The following is a 26,872-nucleotide window of genomic DNA, read 5'->3' as shown; positions in this document are numbered from 1 at the left end:
CTAGTGTCCTTTACCCTGTAGTAACTGGGCTGCTGCACGTTTTTCCTCTGTGGAGATGCATTCTCAGTATTTCGGAATGTGTTATTAAGTTATCATCTTCCCAAGATATAATGTTACTCATTAGTGTATTCTAACAGCAAAGGCTGTCTCATTGGCTCTGAAGTACTATGGAAGATCCAAATGCAAGAGAAAATCTCCATGAACATAAGCAGTAAAAATACTTTACTCTTAGGAAGTGCTTTTATCACTTGGTCCCACAGTTTGTATCTAAATGTTTGCATGTCTGTCTTGTGGTTGGGTATTTTGGAGAATAAAAGGACAAAGCAATTGCTCAGCATCAAACAGCACAGCTCAGAGGAACCTCCTGAATTTGTGACTTAAAGCTGAGATAAAGTATGCTATTTTGTGTCTGATGCAACCCACCATAATTAGGTTCATAAAAGGAATGAATAGTGAATCCAGCTGATGAGAGAGGAAGCCAAATTTTTGTAGCAAATATGATGCAAATTGTGATGTTTTCATACCTTTTTTTCCCCCATCTGTTCATGTTGGTTATATCTGTCCTTCCCATATGTGGCTGTAATAAGAAAAGGAATAACTTTGGCCCTCCTCTTAGAAAGATTATTGTTTCAGTAATATACATAATGATTTGGTGTGAAAAGATGTGCTGGAATTACCACAAGAAGGTATTTTTCTCCTAAGTTCTTATGTTCTACATCATAGAGAGGCCAAGTCATTATACATTTAGATTAGATTATTTTCTGGAGTTAAAGCACCTTTCAGTTTTCCAGGTTAAATTTCTCCTAGGTAATAAACATTAGTTGTTATTGCCACATTGTTCTAGCTTCCGTAGCTGTCTTTTTCCTTCTTCCTGGTTGAGCCTTCCAGCAGAAACCCAGAGCTCCTTTGATCTTCCTTTGCTAGGCTCCCTTTGAGCAAGCTCTCTGTCCTCTCCACCTGTAATAAACACATTAATTCTGGTAATGCTAGCAGCCTTCCAATTCACTTGTTTCAGTCTGAGTTCAAATTGAGCATGGATTACCATAATTGTGGTAGTACACTTAATCACTGCACTTATTCAAGATGCTGCAGCTGTGTTTGCTTTCCCTGAAGATTCCAATTGTTCCGTACAATTCTAGCAAGAAAACATCTTTTCAGACTCCACTAGTTTTAATATTAGTCAGGGAACTTCTTATGGGAATTTTAGTCTACAGAAGTGTATAGTATTTGGAGTTGCTTAAGGCGGTTCTGAGATTCTTGCTTACAGATATATTTGAAGACAATTGAAAGCCACGGCTGCGTCTCAAACACTGCAGGGTTTGGTTTCCAGTACTGAAGCTTATTTTTTCAATAGAAGATACCTAAAAATTCTGCTACCAGAGTACAAATGAGAAAACAAGCATTCATATTCTAAGTGAATGTTGAGATGGAAGTGAAAGCCAAGTGAAATCCTCTCCTTTTCATGCATCATGACCTTTCATAAATATTCTGTAAGCTCAGACCCTAAGCTCCACTGTAGAAATTCATTTTGCAGTGAGGTGGCATAACTATAATTAAGGACAGAAATGACTCTGCAATTTGTAATCCAGTTCTGGTCTTCAGTGGGTATGAATTACCAGAAGTCATGAACTTCATTGGAGCTGTTCTTATTTATTCTTGGTACCTGACACACAGTTCATAAGCCTGCCAATACTTGTTGAGGGAAAAGAAAACTTGGATCACTTTCTTCCTGGCTCTTAAGGCTAATGCAATTTAAAAATGTATTGTTTTCTATTCAAGTAAGGAAATGAGACTGGGAATACAAAGCAGAGAATGAAACAGCTGAGTTGGAAGGTGACATTTAAACAAGATCATTTGTTGTAGTGTTTTGTATTTGTAAATTATCACATACTGTGATCTAAGGTAGATGGCTAAAGTTCTGATTGTAGGATAAACTCTGTACTGCTATTGTCAGGGTAATTATCTGCCAACAAGGTGCTGCAACATACAATATCCCCACTGTTACTGTCTGAAATAGGTGCCATTTGTGTTCTTCCATTTTTGGTTTTTTTTTTTCTTTTTTTTGTAACCACTGATTTCACTGTCTTTCAGTTGAATTTTTGTCTTACTGTTTTAGCACAGCTGCATTTCACAAGGTTCAAGCAATCTCATAACATCTTAGTTATGCTGTATATTTGAAAGACTATATGCTGTGAAGAGATTATCCCCTAAAAACAGATTTATGACTCTATAGAAAAAATTCAAAGATGACAGTTGTTGGATGATAGCAGCTTGTACAACCTGTGTTATAAAACCAGAGCCACTGTGTGATAAATTGATACCAGGTCATCCTTTTTCCCTGTGAACAGGTCTCACTCCTTAGGTTTCCATTCAGTTGACATGGGGTCAATACCCATGCTACCTCCTTTTTCCCAAGTCCCTGTGAGCCTGAATCCTTTGTTCCTGGGTGGCAGCAGCAACCATCTGTAAAAGCCAGAATTTGGGGTGTTTTCTGTGACCTGTGTTACCTACATAGAAACTCACTCTAAATGCCTTGCTTGCCCTGGTCCTTGCATGCATCTGCTGAATCCTTTACATAAGTTTATTATGCTCAAAACATTTTAGGCTGTGCTATTTTTTCTAAGATTATAACAGCTCTTTCCAAACAATGAAAACAAGGCTTAATGAAATTTTGATTTTTCTCTTAGGATACTTAGTAATATTATGAGTAAAAATATCTATTATAGAGAAATATTTCAGCGATCTGTGTGAAAGAGCTAAAATAGAGTGTGACCTAAAGTGCAATTTTAGCTAAAGAACAGGCTATAAAGGTAGAGCAAATCCATCTTGGAATGACTGCAGTCTCTGATACTTGATCGTGCATGAAAAGATGATTGATCTTCTGCTGTTAAAAGAGAGTATGCTGGGAAGGCCTGTATAAAAAAAGTCAATGGCAGCAAAAAGCAGGGACATAAGGGAAGCTGGAATAGCTGCTCGATCCATAATAATGTCATGTATTTGATGTAACTGCCTGACTTGGAAGAGCAGGATTATAATGAAGAGGTTATACATAAAAGAGGTAGATAATATTCCATTAGCTTTAAAAGAAAATTGAAAAATTAGATTGGAGGCCGTGTTTCCAAATTATTACCTACAAGCAAAAAGTCACAGACAAATGCTCATGCAAGTCCACCTCAACCCCTTAGCTGTGGCATGCTTACAGCTCTCAGGAAATGGGGATGCAAACACACCTCTACTTAAAAAGATTATGAGGGGAAAAAAAAAGAAAAGAGGAAGGTGTAAAATTATAAACTTCGGAGGAATAATTAGCCACAAAGATATCTATGATAAAAGCAAGTGTGATGTAAGAATAGATGAAGTTAGGCATTTCTAGGAATGTGGGTGCTTTGTTATAAAGACTCAACATTAAAAAAGAAAAACTTGAGAATAACATTGGCAAAAAAAAAAAAAAAAAGAAAAAGGACACTTCCTGGTAACAATTTCAGCCTGCAGATGAAAAATCTTAATGTGTGACAACTTATGGCAGAAGAATATCCTTGGACCTTGCTGGAAAAGTAATCAAGATGTTTCTAGGGATTTTGACTTTTATTCCTTACATGCTGGGTGTTAAACCTAGAGAGCAGAAACAGTGCTTTCTTAGGGAAGTTTTGTATCCTGAAGAAGCTCATATGTGTGGCTCTCTTGGCTTTTGACAGATGTTGAATGAACTGAATGGGTTACACTGCTTGTCTCAAGGAATATAGCTCAGTCACACCACAATAAAGCAAAGTGACACCATACTGAAAAAAACCAAAAAGCAAACCTATCTTTTTTTTTCAAAATACCTGTGTGCCCTGAAATTGCCCCATGATCAGTGCCTCTCCAGAGCCTGAGTCAGAAGGCTGGAGCATTAGCCTTCATTTTTCATACAAAGGCAAGTGCTGATCTGTGCATGGACCCAGTGCAAGGCCAGCTGCCACCAGACTCTTCTGACCTGCAGACCTGGTCTGGGAACTACAGGAGCCAGTTCCAGAAAAAAAGTGCATGATTTTTCTGAGCTTGACTTCCCTTTTTGACTTGATTGGAGCTGAAAACCTCAGCTTAAAAACATTCTGCAAAAGGATCCGATTCTTCCTTTTTGTTTCTACCAACTCTTTAAAATATGAGAAGTCACTAATTCTCTTGCAGCACATTACATAACTGAAGTTGTGGAATATCCTCTAGAGAAATTCAAACCCATCTGGGCAGAACCCAGAGGAACATGCTCATTAAAATTCACTATTGGGTAGTTTTATTAAATGACCAAGATTTTTAAGGTAACGATCAACTGGTGTGAGATATGTTTTCTCATAATTTTCATATTTAAGATAGTAAATATAAAATGTGTGGGATCTCACAAATGTAAATTTCAGACTTTACATACACGAATATATGGGAGACTTAAAATAAATAATATTAAATCTAATATTTTCCTTGCTCACTTACTGTGGTTAGCTGTGAATTGAAGACCTGTGTATCTATTTATGGATTAACAGATTAGTGTTGTGTATTCAAGACCCAGCAGCATCTCTTAGACCCCAGCTCCACAGTGTTATAAAAAACACATTCTCAGGAAATGATGAACTTTTGCATTACAGAAGCATTCTTCTTAGGGATTTTCACAAGGTTTTATTTCAAGGGACTGAAGGCAATATTAGAGAAAATGGATTTCCACTGAGTCATGATGACACAATTACAACTTTGCTCCTGAAAAAGAGAGACCCGAGTGATATCAGGAATTTGCACAAGGCCCATTTCTCTGCTCACCATAAGTATGTTTTTGGACATTTAGCAATGCTTATGAAAGCTGTAATTTGCTGGGCATTTCTCTTTGCTGTATTACATTTCCACTTCTGATACTTGGTTTTAATAGAAGGGTTTCTGCAATACTATACATTTGTTTTGATATTTATTTGATTATGTCAGATCAGGAGAAATGATTCATTACATTAATAATACAAAACTTTCCAGAACTTGTGTTTAAAGGGAAAGGTACATTGAAATGAAATCCAGTTAATATCAATGTTTGAGACTGAAAAATCCACTAAAATTGCAAGTGCCATGTCAAAAGTGCAAAACCAAACTATATTTATTTCTCTGTTTTACAGAGTTCTCATGTCAGCATGTACAGGGTTAATGTGAACATTAATCTCCTAAGATTTTTGTTCCTTAGGCTCCCCCTTGTTGAATGAAAACCCTAGATGGATATGTCTGCAAGAAGAGAGGTGATGCTGTAGAGTAGTGGAATAATTTCAGGACTGAGAAGACAAAACCTGCACTTTGCACAGTTGTGGTGGAAGTCACCAGGCAGTGAAGGAGAACAAAGAATCTTCCTTTTGTGAGAACATTGGAATGTTAACAAGAGCTGTGGCTTCTACAGTGGCAAGAAAATAGATTATAGAATTTTTTTTTCGGGGGGAGGTGAAACCCCAAACAAACACTCAAAACAAAAGAAAACCTTTTGTGATTCCCTAGAATTTTATACTTTTCTCATGCTACTTACCACAAATTACGTACAGTGGGGCAAGCCTGTAAAAACAGCATTTGGTTCACAAGCTGGAGGCAAAGTGCTTAAGATCTAAGGGCAATGAAGTACAAAATAATTGGGTGTTATAAAGAAATTTGAGAAGCAGGAGGAGAATGGAAACTAAGAAAATCAACATTTTCCTTATAATGACAGAAGTCTGATGAGTAATAGTTTTTCTGTGGCAGAATTTATCATCTTAGTTTGATTCAAGACACCCTTCAGTCTTACAAGGGTTATCTGACCTAGATTCTTGCCTTCTTAGGAAACCTTTGTCTCTTTATTGCGAAGTCTTGTAGCTGAGAGCAAAGTCTTGCCTTCTGGGTTGAGTATTCTGTCCACATTTACTTGATGTTTTAAAGAATTATTCTACATTTCGGGAAATAATGGGAGATTTTTTGAAAATTAATTACAATATTGGGGATTCAGTGTAAATAACTTGATGCAGGATGTAGAGTTTTATGGACGTATTACTGTTGAGACAGAGAGGAGGAAAAAATGGAGTTAAGAAAATGTGGGGACTGTTGGCAACAGAAATGCAGGCTCAATTTCTTTGCTAATAAGGTAAGAAGAAAGGTAAAGACTAGGCGTTCCTTTCATTAAGTACAAAAGTGTCAAGGCTACTGGTCATTTAGTGACCCTTCACCATCTCCTTGTAAGGCTAAATTATTCTAATATAAGTGTTATACTGGTAGGCATGTCAGGAAGGGAAAGTGGACAATCTGTGGTAAGGTAACTGAAAGGAGAGCTCTCCAGTTTATCCATTGTTATCCAAGCCTTACTGTACCTTCCACTCTGCTCTCTGAGGTGGCTCATCACCACATAGACCTTCCAGCTGGTAAGGGAAGTGAAAAAGGCAGATCTATCTTCTCTGATATATAATTTTTTGGGCAAGGTTTGTAAGGAGTCACAATGTCATTTCATAGGTGAAGCTTCTGAAGGGTTTGTTTTAAATAATAAACCTTCAGCAGACGAGCATTCCTTTGTGTGTTGCAGTGGCAGGTCTGAAAACTCCTGTGACATTTCCAGCTAGGTGAATTGCTAGTCAAGTGTTCCTCTCTCCCTGTAGGTTTTGGCTTTTATTTACCCTTAGGCCATTAAGCTACAACAGCTCTATAATCCAAATTTCAGGAGAAGCATTTTATATAACCATACAATCATCTGATCAACCCCACGCTGAAGGACAACTTCTAAAAAATTTTAAAATATTAATAATGCAAATAATTTTGATAAATTACTGCAAGTTTCCTATTTGCATTAGGTTCAGATAGAAAAGGAAAATAAAAAAAGTCAAAGACAAGGTTGCAAACAGATCATAAGAGACTGAAATTAATTAAATATATTAATTCATTGCCTATAACTTAGAACAGAAGTGATCATAGGGAGAGCAGCATGTGACAGCATCATGAGAGTACTGCAGAAAGAAACAGTGTGGATATGCATGTGTGTGTGTGTACTTAATGTCTAGAACTCCTCAGCCAGTTCTGCAAGTAATTCCAATAATGAAATACACATTCTGACACATAAACATGGCTTTAAACTCTTGACAGGCTTTGCTGATGTTGCACAAGAAATGTGTTTGCTGAATGCATGACCATCATCTGAGAACATTACAATGTCTGGGCACAAGGATGTGTCACCATTGATCATGTTCTAGCTGCACTGGTTTTGAAAAGTAAAAAATGCTTTCTGATTATTTTGCCTTAACTGTCTTGAAGAATGTTGGGTAAGTTGCACAATCATTTTCATTTATTCTTCAGGCACTGTTGTAGATCCATCCTTAAATTAGGCTGTTCTAGGATAGGCCAACAATAAATCTTGTAGCCTTGCTGATGTTGCAATTAACAGGTCAGCCATTGGCAAGGAAATGCATGTAGATTAGACCCCTGAAATAGTAAATGAGGATGGTGGATACTTCAAGTGACATATTAATGAATTACTTACTTAACATGAATACAATAACCCATACATTTCTCAGTGTTGGAAAAAGTACATTATATTCAGCAATTAATCATTATTCTTCAAAATCTAATGAGCCCTTAGGAAAAAGACACTGGAGTAAACATCATAAGATGGCTAAAAATGCTTAGAGTGAGTGTTCATTATTACTTTTTGAGCAAACTGAAATATAACTTGTCCTTAACATCTTTCTGCAGTGGGAGAGAAATGAGCTTGCCTGACAATTTACCATTGTAAAAAAAGGAAAATGGAAAAAAATGAACTTATATTAAAGAAATATAAATGAATGTAGGGAGGAACTGGAATTTTAAGACTTGGTTCTGTACTCCTCTGCATTCCAAGCCCATAGTGTAGTTATGTAATATTAAGCAATGTATTTTCAGTATAATCACAAGAACAACAAAAGCAAATATTTAAATACAAATAGAGTTGTAAGTGTTCTCAATAACACTATCTGCAGGTGTACCTAGGAGCTATATTATTTCTGCTCAGATCTGAGCAAAGCAGATAAAACTACTCCAAAGAGTAGTGATAAGCACAAGACATAGGAAGAATGATTAAAAAAAGAAGTGAAAATCCATATAACAAAGAATGTAAGAATGGTTATGTTGTTCCTGTTAATGGATTGAACCATATGAAGTGGCAATTGTTAACTGATACCTATGCAATTCATTTATGATTCTATGTTTAGCTCATGTTACTGCTTTTGGAAACATATCAACCTATCTGCCTTAGTTGTTTTGTTTGGATTTTAAAAAAAACATTTGTGAGAACTATTACTCAATAGCAATGGAAGAAATACAGAATTTAATTTGATTTTCCTGATTGTAAAGCAATACATTTCTTTAAAATGGTTCAGCTTTGAAGATGCTCCCAGAGTTTCAGCCTGTTTGCTCTCTGAACTGAAATAATGATACCAAGCAAATGAAATGGGGCAGTTTTCCTGTTTCCTACAGTGGTAGAATTTTACAGTGCCTGAATTCTACCCTCAGAGGGAAAGGCAGAGACAATTTGAGTGAAGTTTATTAAAATCCATGAGGATATTTCTGTATCTGCGCTTTAATGTCATTTTCAGTGCCTTTATTTCAGCTTTTATGCAGAATCTTGGTTTTGCCCTTAAGCCATCACAGACAGGGAATTGAGGAGTCAACTTTCATTATTTTTCTCCAGTGCTTCAAAACCACAGTGTTCAAAATACACAGAAATATTCACCAATAATCTTTTTTTTCTTTTTTTTTTTTTTTTTTTTTTTTTTTTTTTTGTTGTCTAAAACATGAATGAGAAGGGTGACCTAGTAGTGATGAACATCTTTATTACTTTCAACACTTGCTTTGGGAGTCTTCCATGTGGCGTTTCCTCTTTTTTCCATGTCCCAGCAGACATTACAATTTTTTTTACAATTCATGTGTGGTAGCCCTTGCCCCCACATACTATTCCAGAAGTCTGATACAGAATTCTTAGATCAAAAATATAAATTTTACAATTTTTCAAATGCAACAGTAACCAGTTCTAAACTAACACCAGGCCACCCATTAAAATGACATAAAAATACAGTCAGGATACAAAGTAACATTGCCTGAAGGAGCAATAGCATGTGATTGATTGTGCAGATGCAGAGTTGGATAGACAGAATAGAATGGACGATTTCAGTTGCAAGGGACATACAATGATCAGCTGCTCCAGCTGCCTTAAATAATTTTGTTTTCCAAGTATTGCAGTGATGCTGGGAAAAAAGAGAAATTACTATAAAACAAAGAAAAAAAAATCACAGAATGCTGTTGCTGGGCTTGCTCATGAAGGTCAGAAAATTAAATGCCCTCTTTCAAAGCAAAAAATGCACACTGTACTTTCCATATGTGCAATCTGTTTAAGGGTGACTGTGCTACTCCCTTTGGAATTAGAAGGCAGTGTTATTTACATGATTATTAAATTATTTGGCTTTTCATTCTACCTGTTTTATATCATAATTAGGGCCATATCTAATGGCAGCAGGATGAGTCTGCAAGCCCAGTTGTGCCAGATATGCAGAACTGAGCGCTGCATGGGAAGTGTAATTGCTGAGCCCTTTATAGAGCATTCACTGCTTGACTCCAAACTGGGAAGGGCTGCTGCAAGCAAATTTGAAACCAAGAGTAGAATTGAAAACAGTGTAGACAAGTAGGAAATATAAAAAAAACCCACCAAAAACCCAAAACCTAAAAAACGGAAGGCAGTTCTGTGAAGCCAAGTACAAAGTATCGTGCTTTTTACAATACTGGTAATCAACTGCAGAGTAGAAGGTGGGGTATGGCTGGCTTAGGAGCACTTTAATTGAATCTGCTATTCTGCTGTTAAGAAGAGGAAGGAAAGCAAAGTGTAAAGGGTATAGAATAGTTTGTACTGTTTTTAACATAAGCTTAACTGAAGTTCCAATATTATCTTCAGGTGCATGTACTAGACTGCAATTTAAAGATGAGAAGTTTACTTTGGAGAAGGGAAATAGGAAGGAGCAGGTTACAAGACAAGTGATTTGAGAAACAGTTGCAAGCCTCAGGTTGTTTTGTTTAGGCAAGCTAGTATATAGCTGCTGCACTGAAACCATCAGAATTATTTCCTGTCAGCTGACCCGTGAAACCCACGGGTCATGAGATGGCTCATATCTTGCCTCTCTTGTAAGAGCCCTTGTTTTTAACTTCAACTGGTTTTATGCACTTCCCTTCACAGCTGAGCCAGGAAAGAACAGCTGAGTTATCCAAGGTGGCTTGGTGGGTGGCATAAACACATGAGCTGAGATAAATTTAGTTTTTGGGTTTTTTTAATAGATCATCACTGAGAACAGTCTTCAAATGTTAAAGATTACTGCAAAGAGGAGGAGACTACATGGATTCCCATATTCATTGTGTGTAAGAGAAAAGTATGGCAACTACAGCATGAACATTTTAGATATTAGTTTCCCAGCTATAACAATTGTTAACACTGCAGGGCATTTCCTAGGGAGGCAGTGTAGTCCCCATCAGTTGAGATGGTGAAGAATGCACTAGGCAAATATCTATCAAGAACTGCTTAGGTGTAGTTGAGCTTGTCACGAGGACTTTTTCTGAAGTCTTCAATGAAAAGAGCTCAATTTTTCTTGCTTGCCTGTTCTCACACACATAAAAACCTCAGAAAGTAATAACAACACCCTCTCCTCCCCCCAAAAAAGCCCCAAACCTAAATCAGGTTTAGATTTTTACTATTACTTCTGATTACTTCTAATTGTTTTGTATCAGTGAAACTGAAAACTTAAGCGATAAAATTTCTACAATAAAAATTAATATGTATGTCCCAAGCCAGAAAATGGCTACTGGCATATGATTACATATGGATTTTTTAAAATTAAATGCTCTGACAATAAAGGCCAGATGCATGTTATCCCAACTTTTATTGCTTCAAGCTGGCTTTATTAAAAGCTCCAAAGAGTTTCTGAAGTAACAGAATTGCTCTGCTTTGCTTGTAAAAACTAAGTTTAACTCTCTGATACATACAGAGTAGTGTCAAAGAGCCTCCTGAAAATTTAGCTTCTGACAATTTTTCTGTTGATTGTTTTTTGCAATGACTTTTTGAAAAAAAAAACCCCACACTTAATTTCCTTCCTATTTTTTTTTACCAGAATAACTTTAAAAAAGATGTTCAGTCAGTCAGTGGTGTATTCTGGCAAAAGACAGCTGGGTAAAATTATAGCAGATAATGAGAAACTTACATTTATCATACTGACTGATTTTTCAAAACATTCAACTACATCAAAATGTAAATACTATCAATCTTTGCCTGATATATAAATCTTCCTGAGAACACACCCTACCAGAGCAGTTTCAGCTGGAATCTGCAAATTTCTCTCTCCTACCACCTGAATGCTTCTATTGCCATGACAACTAACATGTTCTAACTCTGGTCAAGGTTGCAGGGGAAAAAACAATGTTTTGTAACCAGCTGATGTGCTTCAAAAATTACGCAAAGGGATTTTTTTTCCAGCTGGTTAATGGTGCATATTCAGTACATAATTTTTAGCAATGCTGCTAATTATTTAAAGAATGGATTAAAGATATGTCAGAATGAGTAATTATGTATGTAATTTTGTAGGGTTTTTTATGAGACAGATTTCCTTTGGAATAACCTGTGTCTGGTTAGGAAGACTAAGGTGGAAAGAAATGGCTCCATCCCACTCAAGATGACACATGCAGCTCAAAAAAGTGAGAACTTTGAGCTGGTTGGAAGTCAAGGTAGGCAACAGGCAACTAATTTAGCATATCAAAACTTTCAGCCCCAGAAGCATCAAGGCCTGGAACATACAGTTGTTCAAGTGATTTGCATGCAGAAAAAATGGTGTTTTCATGCAACTGGGTGAAAAACCTACCACTTAACCTGTTTTTAAAAGAAGGATGTTTAGATATCCTTTCTAAGAAATGAAATTCCTACTGACTAGGCTGAAGAGCCTATTTTGAGTTAAATATTAAAACTGAACATGAAGGCCCGCCTGATGGTCAGGCTGTTAATCTATTGATCACGGTAAGGTATGTTTCTAATTTAGGAATGCTGCTCCTTTCTCAGAAAAGAGCCCTGACAGCTTAGGCCCTATCTTGTATTTCAGTGTGGATTCCACTAGATGACTGAAGTCATAACGATTGTTGTGGGCTGGGTCTCAGACCTTGATCTGCCATTGGCACTGAGAGGAATCTAGGGTTCCTTTCAAGTATGTAGAAAATTAAGTCCTTGGTTTCTTCTGTATAACAAGTTGTGAAGAAGATTAGCAATTAAAACTAGAACTATAGAGTTGTTTGCCTTTGAGGATACAAAGATTCAGTGAAAAAAAATACTAGGTTCTTCATAAGTCTTGACCTTTTGAGAGGCGAGAGAGAAAATCCTGCAAAATGTTAGATGGAAAGGCTTACCATTTCCTAAAAAAAGCCTTGGTATGTTCTCATCTCTCTCAAAACCCCTACTCTCTGTGAAGCAGAATGCTTAGGAATAATTTTCATTTTTATTTGCAGTTAAGAAGCTAAAGGACTGAGGAGGATGGGATGGCAAATGAATTGTCTGTCTCATTAACAGAAATTCTTGGGGTTGGCAGAGCTTTCAGGGTCCACAGGAGAAGAGCAGTGAAACATAAATTGTAACAAGCCTGAAATCTCATGTGACCTACTATTGAACCAGAACGAGGGAGACTGCAGACAAGATGTATAGAATCTGAAATCTGCACCATCTGAATTTGTCACCCAAATTAACTGCCTGTGTGTCTTTGGACTCTCAGAAAAAGAAATTATTACAGCTTTTAGATTTAAATCACAGCTGCTTAAAACACCATGACCTTGCAAGGGAAAGGAAGGTAATGTTTGTAACCCAAGCAATAGAAATACAAGTTAGTGGTGACTTGTGTCTTGCAAAGGCACACAGACCTTTCCTGGCGGGGGCTTGTGTACACTGTGGTGCCCCTGACCAGTGTCAGGCCACGTCCTGAAGTTCTCTGTCAATTCTCTCTACAGCTGAACCACAACCTCCCTTGAGGTGGGGAGAATGGATGAGAAATAGAAGACTGTGTCTTTAAATGGAATTCAAGACAAGGGGAAGAAACAGAGGGAATCCACTGTGTTGGAAATATACTTTCTTCAATTACCTGCTTTCAAATGAAAGGAAAATGTAGATTGCTTAACCTGAAAAGGTGGCTGAACAACAGGTCAGTAGGTTCAAACCAAAGATATAACAATGAGATAGTTGCCAAAGGAAGTGATTATATACAGAAGTATGACAAACTCCAAAATCAGTGACAAATGTTTTCAGAGGGTAAAAGAATAGAGAATGTTTCTAATAAGAAATGCAAAGATTATTGTATGTCTAAACTAAATATTACAGTCTAGCTATTTAACAACTTTCTAGAATTAATTGGTGATGGATGAAGGGTCCAAATCATCTTGCCTGCTTTTCTGAGCCAAATAAGGTTTAGTTGGAGTCAAAAAGATTCACACAGCCACTCTTTTCTAGAAACTGAGAAGCATACTCTAACATGAAAATGAAGAAATCAGAATCATTAAGTTTAGCATGTAGTCTAAAAATTAGTATTTGTCACAAAATGTATATTTAAATCCAGAAGAAGGAAATTAGTCATTTTATAACATGAATAAAAGGAAAACTTGTTCTAATGAAGCTGTGGGAGTTGAACTCATGCTATGGCAGGAGATGGATTGAGCAGAACCCCACTGCTCTGGAAGTGGCAGAATACAATACTTGAAGCAAAGGAGCATTGTCTTGAGAAGAGATGCTGAGGGCTGACTCAGAAGCATATTTTTGCCAAGAAAGCCAATTTCCAGTCCTTTTGTGCTTTGAGTACTAGCAACTCTATTATTGATTTGCAAGGAGAGGACACTGACTAACAAGTTGTATCTGACAAAATTTCTTTGAGAGGTATTAAAGTACACTCAAAGTGGTTTTGCTCTAGTCCTACTTCAGATTTTAGTTGTTATATATAGAAACTGGAGAAATGGGAGGAATGAAAGTCTTCCAGGAACATGTGTGCTCGAATCTTTTTTGCATATTGAACTGTATTTTTACTAATTTGAATTTAATTTTTGCAAGTATTAGTTAACTTTTAGTTTCAATGAATTATTAGTTATAAGGGGAAACTTCTTATTTTGCTGGTGAGAACCAGTCGCAATAATCAAAACAAACATGTTCTGGGGAGGGATGGGGAAGGAACTTTCATCAGACTTTGGTCTTGGTAGCAAAAATTTAACAGGTAACAAAATCCCACAGAAGCCAGACAGTATTACACCAAGTCCACCAATTATTAATTTTGTAAAAATTGGTGTAATCTTACTCTGGTATATTAATGTAGTAGCTGGTTTTTACAGTAAAGTAATTACAATATTTCAGTAAAAGGTAAAGCAGAAGAAGGAATTTATAACAATAGCAGTAGTTGCAAGTTGTCTATATAAACCTTAATAAAGCCAATCCTGGTAGCTGAGAATGTTCTGAATTAGCTTTATCTCAGTTTCCCAAACTGCAAAAGAAAAGGAGAAAAAGCTGATGTAATGCCTAGTGAAGTACCATGTGAAATGAAGCAAAATGTGAGACAAGATACTGAAAAATAGTGCATCTGTCTTGTAATACATCCTACAAACCAAATGTCCTGGAATATTCATCATCTGGTGTTGCATTTCAGGCTTTTCAATTTCTGTGGACAACATGGGAACTCAAATTATGGCTCTACTTTTTCAAAGCCCTGTGAAATTCAAAAAACTGGGAGAGGAAACAAATATCTTTGAAACAAAACGATGGATTTGAGACTTCCTCTTTTTGATGGATGTGACTTACTGGCAATGGTGAAAGATGCAAAAGATCTTGTCTTTGCACAGTCCAAGTCTTGTTTTTTGCTTTCCTGGGTACACAAATTTCTATGGCTGTTTAAAACCAGGAATGCAAATGTGGGCTTTTCTTGCAGGAGTGATGGAGGATTGGACAGTTGCAGGACCAAATTTGTTAGGGAATTGGAATAAGCTACAGAATGAGAAAATTTCTGCTCTATATTGGTGGTGCTTGTGCAAACATTCACTTCCACACTTTTCCTGGAAGGACTTTTGTGAGGTGGTTGGGAATATAGTACTCAGTGTAGCCTGTCTTTCACTTATTCCCCTGAAGGATGAGCCAAGCTGCAAAGTGCCTCTGAGCCTCTCATCATTCTCTTATGACTTCTCACTCTGCAGGCCAAGCCAGACAAGGATGCAGCTCCTTTGTTTTTTCATTTGGGGAAATCTTAGTGCCAGGTCTGTAAGTGGCAAGGGGCTATGGAACTGTGACTGCTGTTGTCCAGAATGCCTTGCAGCATCTATGACTGAACTTTTGTATCAAATTAGAGCATATTTTATCCTTAACAAAGGTTTATTGCTAGAAAAAGTAATTGGTTCATTTTTTAATGACTTGAAGGTCACCTGGAGAAATCTTTACACACTTCCAATGTTCTCTGAAGGGACATTTTGGATCAGAAGAAAATGGAGATCTAATCTGATGGTAACTTGTTTGTTCCTTGGGTTCATTATTTGGTGTTTTCTGATATTAACTGTAACCTACTCTAGTAAGAGAAATCACCATCACTTATTCCAGTGGCAATGGTTTGATGGAAAATGTGACTGCAATATCGTTCTGTATGAAAGACAAACTGTGAGTGTTTGATCAGTGTACAAAGAAGAAGAAAATATATATGAGGCAATAAAAACATAGGAGCTAGAGCTAAAAGTTAAACATGGAGAATGAGGCATAATTGTGTCAGGTAAACACTTCTTCCTCATCATCTTTTTTTGCTCACTGGTGAGGCTTGTTCACTATCTAGTCCTGCATGTTGGAATTGAGCATCAATTTTGCAAACTAAGTAATGAATCCATCAGTAGTATTTCTCTTTACAATAGGTAATTTACTGTGTGATTGAAACAAAAAAATACAAGAAAGTGTAGGAAATAAAAACATAGAAACCTGAATAAAAGCTTGATCTGAATTATATTGGATATTCCTACCAAATGCAGAAAATTAGGGACTAGACCCAGATGCTAACCTGAATAGATTTTGAATTCACTGATTTGAACAACAGAGCTCTGATGTGAAAGAAGTGACTCTGTCAACATGATATATATCAGGCTGCAGAGCCTATACATTGAGGTGAAATTCAATGCTATTCTTCAAAGAGTTGCAGCTCATAACTCACACCCATGGAATGGCCCATGGCACAATTTTGAAAGCCCCAAGGAGCTATCTAAATGAGTTCAATCTGTCTTTGCCTACAGGCCAGCAGCACTGCAAGTTCTCTGCAGCTCTACCTGCAACAGTCCTGTTTTTGAAGTCCTGCCAGACTTAGCTCTCAGCTATCTGCAGTAGAGTTAAGAAATATATAAATCAGGGTGGAACTTGGTGTGTAGATTCTAAAATGCAGATGATATTTTTTTCCCTTTTGAATAATTTGGGATCCAGTTTTGAAGAACTGTCATGAAATTAGAACTATTAAAATGGCTGAAAGATATTGAATTCTGAGAGACCCTGTATATATGGAAAATAATGGTTCAGAACAATATCAGAGCTATAAAATTGTATTAAGTCACTTGGGTAATGAAGGGTTAAAACTCCAGCGTGTAGACTTGCAAATTGTACTGGTTTTGGTGATGCCATGTCAATTCACACCACCTGAAAAATTTGCTTTAGAGTGTTGAATAAAAGATAATCATAATCCATTTGAATAGGTGATTTTTTTCTTTCTAAGAAAAAATATTTAAAAATTGTTTTATATGCTAGCTATTCTAAAACTTTTACTTCTGGATAATCTTTCACTATTCATCTGAATTCTTGCAAATAAACTCATTTCTGACTTTTGATTGGGAACTTCAGAACTATAATTTAAGTACCTTGTTAGAAAAGTTGCATCAAAAATATAATCACAAAAGCAAAGCCTAGGGTATGTCCCTATGTTAGAATCAACTGACTTTATAGCTGGCATAATTTCTGCAGAAAACAAATGTGTGTTTTATTTGCAGTAGGTCAAATGTGAAGTCAAGCAATGAAATATGTATTATTTTTACCAAAAAAATATTTTAAAAGGTTTCTTAGGAGCTTCCACTGTGAGCACTCCTGTATTAGTGCCATTCAAAACAATAAGGAAAAGTAAGACAAAACCTAAGGACTAGTGAAGCACAGCTAAGGTTAGAGAGAACTTGGCAAGGAAAGGAAGTCAGGCTTCCAAACTGCCGGGTTCAGCCTCAGTTTGCAATGTAAACCTGCCTGTTCATCCTTTCAGCACTCATGGAACTGAGCTGATTGGCACACAGTGTTTTCTGGATGGTTTTGATGAAGCAGCGCAGTCTCCCGAGACAGACATTCCCTCTCCCACTGAAGATAAGCTCTCTACTTTTCCTCAGAAGTTGAGGCAGAGTTTTATGCTTACTTGGCAATGTAAAAATAGCACTGCTGAATACGCTTTTAACTCTTAAATCTGCTTCAAACTATTTTTTTTCTTTTTTATCCATAACATTAACACTGCTGTGGAGTGCTAGTCTGAAAATTCTGCAACTCTAGGAAGAGAAAGGGATCACCATGAGAGACTTTGGTCCTAATGACCTGTGAGCTGTACAACCCAGCAGGGACTTGCTGAGCATCTCTTTCCCAGGTGGTCAAGACAGACAAAACCTTCTGATAAGAGGCTTTCTGTGGTGTGATACAGGCAGCATGGGCTTAGCAAATTGGACTGTAAGCAACATGCTAGCTAAAATATCCATTAATTTGAGAAACACTTACTGGATGAAAAATTAAATTTAAAATTTTTGAAAAAATTCTTAATTCTAATTTTTTAAGCCTTTTTTTTTTGACAGCAGAGAGGTTATCTGTCTCTGGAATGTTAGTTCTAAAATGTTGTAATTTCTGGTAAGAGCTGTGAGGATCTAGGAAAGAAGAATCAATATTTAAAATAAAGTATCATTCAGGACTAAGCAATATATTTTCTTGTACATATATTTTTTCCTACAAAAACTTGTCGCTCATTTAAAAAGGTAGTTCTTAAACACCTAGCACTTGAGTAGCCCTATGGACAACAGGAGGTTGAGGAATGTATGGGTAAAGCAGCTTTTGCAGACTTCTTTTTGCTGCTCAAACAATCAAATCGCTTTTTGTATGAGCAATTACTAAATACTGTGTGAATGTGTCTTGAGGTAATGTAGTATTGTGTCCTCCCAATGTTTGTAGAAAATAATCAGATCAAAGATTATCTCAAAGATTATCTCAGTTAGTTCTGTGGTGTAAGCCCTAAGTATGGCAATTAGGAAGTAGTGCACATCTGGTATCTTATGATAATAGATCATCTGAAATGAAAATTACGTGACAGTTTTATACAATGCATAGTTCCAAACCCACAGAACTCTTAAAAGACAACATTCATGGGAATAAGTGGTGGGTGGAAAGAGATTGATTAGAACCACCTGCTGTTTACTGTGAGCTGTTACAGGTGATTATTATATAAGAAAAAAAAACCCCAAAACACTTATTTCAATAAAATTAAGGATAAAAAATTACATCTGATGTCACTAGAAAGGAATATAAGAGCTGTTAAAAATTATAAGATCAAGCCTCTGAAAGCTGCAAAGTATTTAGTACATAGCAAGGTAGGGCAGAATATTAAATAGCTGCAAATATGGAAAAATAAAATATGAGCAAACAGTACTACTTTTTATCATCACTAAGTAGCTTTAGGCATAAATAGTTCCCTTGAAATCATCGAGAATTTTTTTTTCTGTGCAAAAGGAATAAAGTTTTTTAAATAAGAAGAAAAACCACTAAAAATTTAATAAGCACCCTGTGAGAATTGTGGTAATTATTGAAGCCCTGCAAGGTCATTATTGGTAATTGAAACCTGATCACTTTTAAAACCCAACATGCCCAAGCGATTGCAAGATGTTATACACTCTTTAAAACATTCCTTGAGGGAGCATGAAACAAAAAGAGGAATTCAATAATTTTAAAACAGCAATATATTTTTTAAACTTGTTTAGTAGAAGTTTAATTGGAAGTCATAGATTGAAAATAAATTATATGAGAAGGTGGAGATTTCTTTGGAACTGAGCAACGGAGAGGTGATCTCAGGTTACATTTTCAAAGCTGTGTAAATGAGTTACAGGCATGGGCACATCAACTTCCATCATTAGGAAACAGCCATGGAGAAAACATGGGGCAACAATGTTATGTCAGTCCCAGAAGTGATTTAAGCCTTTTAGACTGTACTTTCAGAGGTATTTTCCATGAAATAAATGTGGGAGTTTCTTTGGAGAGTCTGTTGACATTCAGCAGAACTTACACACTTGAATACACAGAAATGGTACTGGGAGGTGAAGATGTTTAGCAGAAAAAAAATGGAATAGATTATTTTGTAAATACAATGACTGCAGATGAGGAAAAAAGATAATGCAGAAGTGGAAGTTCTGAGGCCTTTTTATCTGTTAACTAGAAAAAAGAATTAATAACAGTACAGTGAACATAATATTCATATGTGCAAACTGGGTGACAGAAGAAATAGACAAATCCAGTAATATCTTGAGTAATTTAACTTTTCTAGTTCCTTTATGCCAGTCAGTTATTCTGTTGTGTTCCCCAAGCATCCAAGCTGAAGATTGTCTGGGTTTGAAAAATTGATTTCTCTGTACTTTATCAAGCTTTCAGATCTCTTTGATGACAGCTTCTTAGATCAGTCAGTCAGACTCCCATGACTGTCTAAAAAAAGATGGCAGCTGGATTATTTTCAGACAAAACCAATGCTGCCAAATGCCTTTCAGTGACTCTCTCACTAATTTGTCATAGTTTTTATTTCTATGTAAAGAAATGCCACCTTATATACCACCTTAATTTCCTTTTTTGGGTGCTTGGGTATGTCCTATACACAAGGTATTCAGCTGCTATGTGAAAATGTATTACCATCAGCAAAGTAAAAAATATCATTCATAAATGCTAAATGTTTTCCTTAAATCAGGAGGTATCTAGAGTATACATGAATAAAGTTTTTTTTATTTTTCAAGAATTAGAATGAAAAAATCTCTGAAGATGATTGAATAACAGTACTGTGTTACAGGTTCGGCTAAAATAAAAGAAAAAGTTTTAAAAACCCCAAAAAACCTATGAAAATTGCCTTAGTGAAAGCAATTCTTTATACATGTCAATACATATCAAATAAAAATTAAATTATATTTTAAATTTTTCTCCTTAGAACAGTGCTGATTTGAGAAAAATTCTGATTTGAGGGGGGAGAAAATAAAACCTCAGTGGGTTATTGTTGCCAAAGCCAGAGAAAATTTTTGCTCAGAAAAGTGTTATTACCTGTACAGGCCTTGTGAGCTTTTAGACAGACTTGTGCAGTCATGTTCCCACCTGTCCTGAGACACTGGCATCTGGGAATCTATTTCAATATTTATAACCCTTTCTTCATTCTGACTGGTTCCAAGCAAGGGAAATGCTGTTTCACACCTGTGTGCTTGTTGTAGAGCTGACTCCACACAAGCAGCAAGGGACGTCCAGCAGACCCGTGGGATTACAGATTTCAGGAGGAATACCATTCCAAGCAGATCTTCAGGAGTTACAGGAGCTTTAAAGTGCTGCTGGTGGTCTGCACTTTGTGTTCTTGGCACTTGGCACTTTCTGGCCTGTTGTGTTCCTGGAGTCAGGCATTTCCAGCTCACTGCAGGAATGCTGCCAGCTCTTAGTGAGCACTTCCATCAGAATGCAGCTGCTGCTCAGCACTTGGGGCTCCTCTATTGTCCAGCTGGGTATGTTATGACTTTTTTATCCTCCCCTGTGTAACTGTGTTTGCTTAGATGGCCTCACCTTGCTGGGTTTCCCTGACAGAACTCAGGGACGTGACAAAGATCCTAGTCACTGTCATTATTGTTTCTGAGAAAACTTTAAAGCTAAGTTTCAATATCTGATCACAGGAATACAGGACAGATGATCCACATATTGAATAATGTTAGAAAGAAAGAATTGTTAGTGAAAATGAAGTTATTTAATTTCTGTATGGTGTTATGTAGCTTTTCAAAATCAACAACACTGTGAAAAACATTGCAATATCTTGATGAGTGATAATGGCAATTCTAGATTTTTCAACAGTTTTGAAAAAAAAGGAAATATAATTTGCTTATTACTTGTATGGGAAGTGTCTGAAGGCATCAACATTGAGAATTGTCTCTTCACTTCCCATAGTGAAAGTAAGATGTGGCCCTAGCCCAAGAGAAGGGAAGAAAAGGAATCACTTTTCCATTTGACAGAACAAAAAATGTATAGCAAGAAAAAGAAATAAAAAAATTACTTTGGATATGATATCTTAGACAGTGTCTCCTTTCCTTTTTTAGGTAGTGCCCCTTGTCAAGCTCAGAACTCTCCCTTTTGTTGAGATAGATGTCAGTCCTCAAAGTCCTGCACATACTCCCTCTCGGATCACACATGGGAAGAATATCTTTGCTGATGGAAACCCTGCATTTGTGAATTGAGTTGTGCTTCTCACTGAAGTCTGTTTCCTGTTGTGCTGTTAGATAGAAATGCAGTTTGATGTGACAGCTCCCAATCCCTGTTGTATGTGGTCATTAAAGATCCCATTATCTATTTACTAAAACCTAAGCCATACCTTCTATTGTACGGAATCTTCAGCTGGATTCCCTTCTTTTATAATACATTTCTTGTTGGTATAGTAGACATCATATGAACTGAAGTGAAAAGAAAAGAAAAAAAAGCTGATTTATGACCTATCTTCTTCTAGTGAAAGACTGAAAGGTTATTCCCTAGGAAATGTTGAGGTAATTTGTTACCTTGTTTTATGAGTGTGCTGTTAAATAGCTGATATGTTTCCAATGAGAGGTGGCTGCAGTGGTGAAGTTAAATCAATTGCTTTGGTGAAATAATCCCCAGAGCTTGGTAACTGATTGCATTTTACTTTAGGTTTGCACAGACTTTTGATGTTCTTCAGGACCAAAAGCAATACAGAATTAGAAGGTTGCTTTTATTTATTAATGAGGATTTTTTAGCACTGAGTATAACTGAATGCAAAGTAGAAGCTGAGATATAGAGAAATGCAAACAAATGAAGATTCTGTCTTCTCTCTCTCTCTCTCCTTTCATTTCTTTTTCTCCTTTTCCTTTGGCAATAACAGTCCATTCTCTTGGTTCAGGAAATTTCAAAAATTAAGGCAAGTGAGTGCAGGATTAAGTGATTAACTAGATAAAGATAAATCAAATCAATCATCTCTATTACAGCTTTCTTTTTAGGTGATGCTTGGGTTAGGTATAGCCCAGCCCTAAAGACATCATGTGATGGAGAAAAATAATTAATATTAGCTGAGTAAAATCAGTACTAGGGGAGGATTAATAAAGTCTGTGTATCTACCTTCAGACCTCATCTCTGAGCCAGGATTAGTTTAAACATTGCATATTAGCACTTCTACATACTCGAGAACAACAGTATCAGGTATTTTGAGACACTATAGTAGCAGAACCAGTTGTTTTAATTTATCTTTTGACTTTGCTAATTTTTTTTTTTCTGCAGAGGAGCTCAGATGAGTTTCTACATTTCTTAAACATGGTTTGGCATTCTGCAGAGTATCAGAACATGACGAAGTCCATTTGTTGCTGATGTTTCCTTTGTTTTGCTTACAAACATGAGACAGCAGCGTTAAAACTACTTTGTCTTTAATAATTAACTTGGGCAGCCTAATCAGCAAACCTCTTCCAGATGACTGCTGCTACTACTTTGTATTGCAGTGTTTTAGAGCCTAGAAATTGCTGGCAAGTTTATAAATTTGTCCAAATTCTGCAGTCTCCCCAAAGGGCAGCTGAGGTAAGCATCAACACCAGAGAAACAATGCAGAGGGGCACACACAAAGCCTTTGCTTTAATTTGCTGTCCAGCATTTCAGGTCAATATATCCTAATGCAGAGTGTGAAATTTTCAAGGAAATAAAACTTGATTTTTCAGGCATTTCCTGGTTGCTTGACATCAAATACACTTTTTTTTCTTTTCATTCTTACTAAATCATTCATACCTTGCATGTCTGTTAATTGTGTAGTAACTGTATTCACCATAGCTTTACTCTTCTCCAGGGTTGCTTAGCTTCAAGAGGCAATTGTTAAATAAAAAATACTAACAAGGTATTATGACAAACCTATCTACAAGAATTCCTTTGCTGATGGTATAAGAACAATTAGAAAAGCTCAGATGAGCAGCTCTGCATTGTTTCTTGGTTTACGTACAAGAAGGACTACACATTCATATGAGACCCAGAATCGGTATTGAACAGCTGTAAGATAATCACTAGAGACTCAAACTTCAGCAACAAGACCCCCTAAGGTCAGAAACGTCCTTACATTTTGTTTTTAAAAGGAGAATATTCATTAGATGCACTTTCTCACTGGACATCTGAAAGAGGGAATATAGTATTCCAAATAAATTAAGTGTGGAAGAAATTAAGAGTTGAAATGTATCTTTCCTCTTCTTTTTGAGGAGAAAAATATAAATACTAAATAGTTTCTTAATCTCACAAATACCTACTTTTCAATATAAGAGAAATTTCCAGATCAGATGGAAGCTTCAAGATCAGAATAGGATGATTAGAATGATAATACCATACTTAACATCAAGCTTTATTTTAACTTCTGAAATTATGACCCACTACAGAGTGAACAAATTTAAGATCAAGAGCTTTAAGTAGATCTGGCCACAGCTGCTTCTGAGGATATATTCTGAGGTGGTGACATTTTGTAAATGCCTTTAAGACATGTAAATGACTGTGCCAGCTACAAGATGGTTCATAAATGGTCCCAGACAGGAGGTCTGTAGCACCAGTGAGCAGATCCACCATATGTTGATGAGGTGAGCAGCCAAATGGAAATTTGGAAGGCATGAATTAAAAATAGGTGGGTAGTGTTATATGAAGAGAAGGATTTAAAGCTAAAGCAGGGAGGTGGGGGAGAGGGGATGAATAGGGCAGTAAAAAGAGAAGATATTAATATTGCTTATGGGCAAGTGGAGCAGATGGTCACTTGGGAATTGATATAGGCACTGAATTTGAGTCTGGTTAATGTAAGTCTCGTATTTTTTTTGTTTCGTAGTGAAATCACCATGATTCAAACATCATTACCTCTGAGGTTTAAGTCTAAAAATAGGGGAAAATCCCTATGTAAGAGCAATGTTATTGCTACAGGTATGATGTTTTTGATATTAACCGGTACACAAGATGAACCATAAATCTCCAGATTTTAAAATTATGAACAGTTGTAGCATGAACCAATTCTTCCCTGACTGAAGCTGAGTTGTTTGAATTTGCTGAATCTGGAACTGTAGTGGAATCAAGATCTATTTATTCATTAAAAAAGTAGAACAATCTTTTAAGGTGGCCAGACATGTACTTATGAAGAAGGGAAGCTGGGTTTCATGCTGGGTTTTCTCTTTAGCTTGTCTACAATGAAATGTGCTCTCAGGATGATAGAATAAGGTATCCATTTCTTGCCTGTTGGGAATACACTGATCCAAGTATTGGAGAGGAATTTAATATATTTATTTATATTTATTATATAATTTTTTTTACCTGCAGAACAGGCAGCCTATCCAACCAGTTACAAACCCTGCTATCATTAAATGCTAAGTTGAATACATGAGTATAAACAGTGCTGAACAGGGAAAATAAAAGAAAATTTCTTGTTACAGTTTGAAATCTTGAAGGTGAAATTTTGGTAAGGAAAATCTTACATGATTTTAAAAAAGTATTTTGAAGTGATAGTACTTAACAGATCTCTATTGTATGAAATTAAAATGTTTCTTTTTGAAATGCAGATGACAGATAATATGGGTAACTTTTAGTAAATACTTTATCTGTCCACAGATTCTTGCTGTGATAGAGTAAATATATCTTATTCCCGTTAGGATGACTTGAAAGGAAAAAAAGGTATGGGTCCCTTCTTATCTTCCATTTAGTGTGTACAGCTACTTAATTACTTAATTAGTGTGAAAGCCTTTAATTACAGTGTGGCTTTGAGGAATGCTTATGTTTCCTTATTTGAGGCTTTGCTCTTTTTGCAAGAATTTAAATATTTGGCTTTATTTCTATGTTTAGGGGCTTTACCATATTTAACCTTCTTGCTAAAATCCTATGATCTCTTTTCTTGGGTAGCTTCAGTAACTGCAGTAGGAGAACTTCTGCTTGGAAAGGTCTTCTGGGAGTTACTGACTCCAGGCCCCCACTGGAGGTGGTGCTGTAATTAGAGCTTGGTCCAGCCAGTCCTGGCCTTGTTTTGCTGAGTCTCAAATGGCTCTGAGGTGTTCTTGCTGAACAGCCTGACCTGTGAGCAGCATTACCTTTCCTGAGAAGGTAACCCAAAAAAGTGGGTTTTTTGATGTCTATGTGACTCCAACATGTTTTTTTGATTATCACTCTCATATTAATCTTGAGCTTTTGGAGCAAAAGAAAGCCTTTTGCAGCTTAAATTTCTATCCTGTTATCCTGTTATCAAGAGCTGACAAAATCCGTCTGTGGTTTGTTGTTTTTTGGTTTTTTTCCATTGAATCTTGCAGTATCATCAGGGAAGAAAAAGTTAGTTACTTCTAAGAATTCTGTTCTTTTTTACAGACCACAAACTTTTTTTAAGGAGTAAACAAAGGAAAAAAGGAAAAGATTTTCAGGCTCCTTAATAAATGAAAATAAACTTTTGTTTCCTTACAGAAAAGGAACACTCCTAGTGAAAACTTGTGCTTTGGGGTTTTGAATAATAAGTGCAATAACTGGCCATCAAAAATAACTTACAAATTTGTCTGATTATCTATTTATAATTTTATAATATAAGTTGAAAATAGTAAGGCAGAAATCCCAGTGTAGTGGATAATCTGGTACCAATGAGCTCTTTGAAATCATTTTACATCTTCAAAGCGCAGTACACTTCCTAAAGCTCACGGCACCTCATGGCTGCAGGATTCTTAGGGGAGCTAATTACTGCTGGCCTAAGGACACCTCCCCAGCACGTGCTCTTCCCAAGGCTTGCTTATGTACTCAACAAAATCTGTACCTGCAATGAATGCAAGTCTGCTAGGGCCTAACCATGACTTCAGACAACCACCCCTTACCTGCCCTCACAAAACGGGAATCTCAGTGACATTTATGGCTTTTGAAAGTACCCTGGGTTAAAAATAATTTTATTTGTTAGTGTACTGGCCATCTGAAGCTGTAATTTAAGAGTATGGTGGGGTTTTTTTACAATTTTTCAATCATTCTATGCCCACAAAGATAAATTAGGAGAATATTCTAGTCAAGACTTTTTTAAAATACAGTATTAGAAATGAAATGGACTTCAAAAAGTGGTGGCAAAACACTTGTGTGTTGTTTTGCAGTTCAGTTATAGAGTCTGTGTCCAGAATTTTCTGTATCTGATTTACCTTTTTGTCGAAACTGAGACCTCCTATGATCTGAAACCCACTAGGACCTGGGATCTCCTATGACCTTCCCACACAGAGAACAAAAAGCCATTAATCTGTAATTTATGTCACCTCTCTGTCCTCCAGGAGACATTGTAAATAGTTGATCTCACTTCATTATGAATACTCCAGTCTGAGGGATGAGGATGCTATTCGTGCAAGCAGCCTGGAAACTTGGGTTTTTTAAAAAAACAAAGAGAATTTTGAGAACAGGTACATTGCAATGTGATTCCCTGTATCTTATTTTCTGTTGTTGTTGGAGAGTTCCTATTTATAACAAACAAATTCTTTTTGACAGTTGAAACAGACTGAGAAATAGAGGTCTGGATAATACATTGATCTAGGCTGTCAAGCTGAGGGTTGATTTGAAGGTCAGTCAATACATATTCTTTCCCCACAT

General features: G+C 36.5%; 1 long non-coding RNA gene across 1 annotated transcript; it reads left to right on the top strand.

The window, feature by feature from the left end:
* The first annotated feature begins 11,511 nt into the window (after positions 1 to 11,511).
* Positions 11,512 to 17,970, top strand: LOC111932463 (uncharacterized). The gene is made up of 4 exons (XR_015273678.1): positions 11,512 to 11,739; positions 13,000 to 13,190; positions 15,434 to 15,517; positions 16,285 to 17,970. It is a non-coding gene; the product is annotated as an uncharacterized LOC111932463 (long non-coding RNA).
* The last annotated feature ends 8,902 nt before the right edge of the window (positions 17,971 to 26,872 follow it).

This window comes from Cyanistes caeruleus, chromosome 9, assembly GCF_971803275.1.
Source record: "Cyanistes caeruleus chromosome 9, bCyaCae1.hap1.1, whole genome shotgun sequence".
Classification (NCBI taxonomy): domain Eukaryota; kingdom Metazoa; phylum Chordata; class Aves; order Passeriformes; family Paridae; genus Cyanistes; species Cyanistes caeruleus.
The sequence above is the reverse complement of the archived record's forward strand: the minus strand, read 5'-3'. Positions and strand labels throughout refer to the sequence as shown.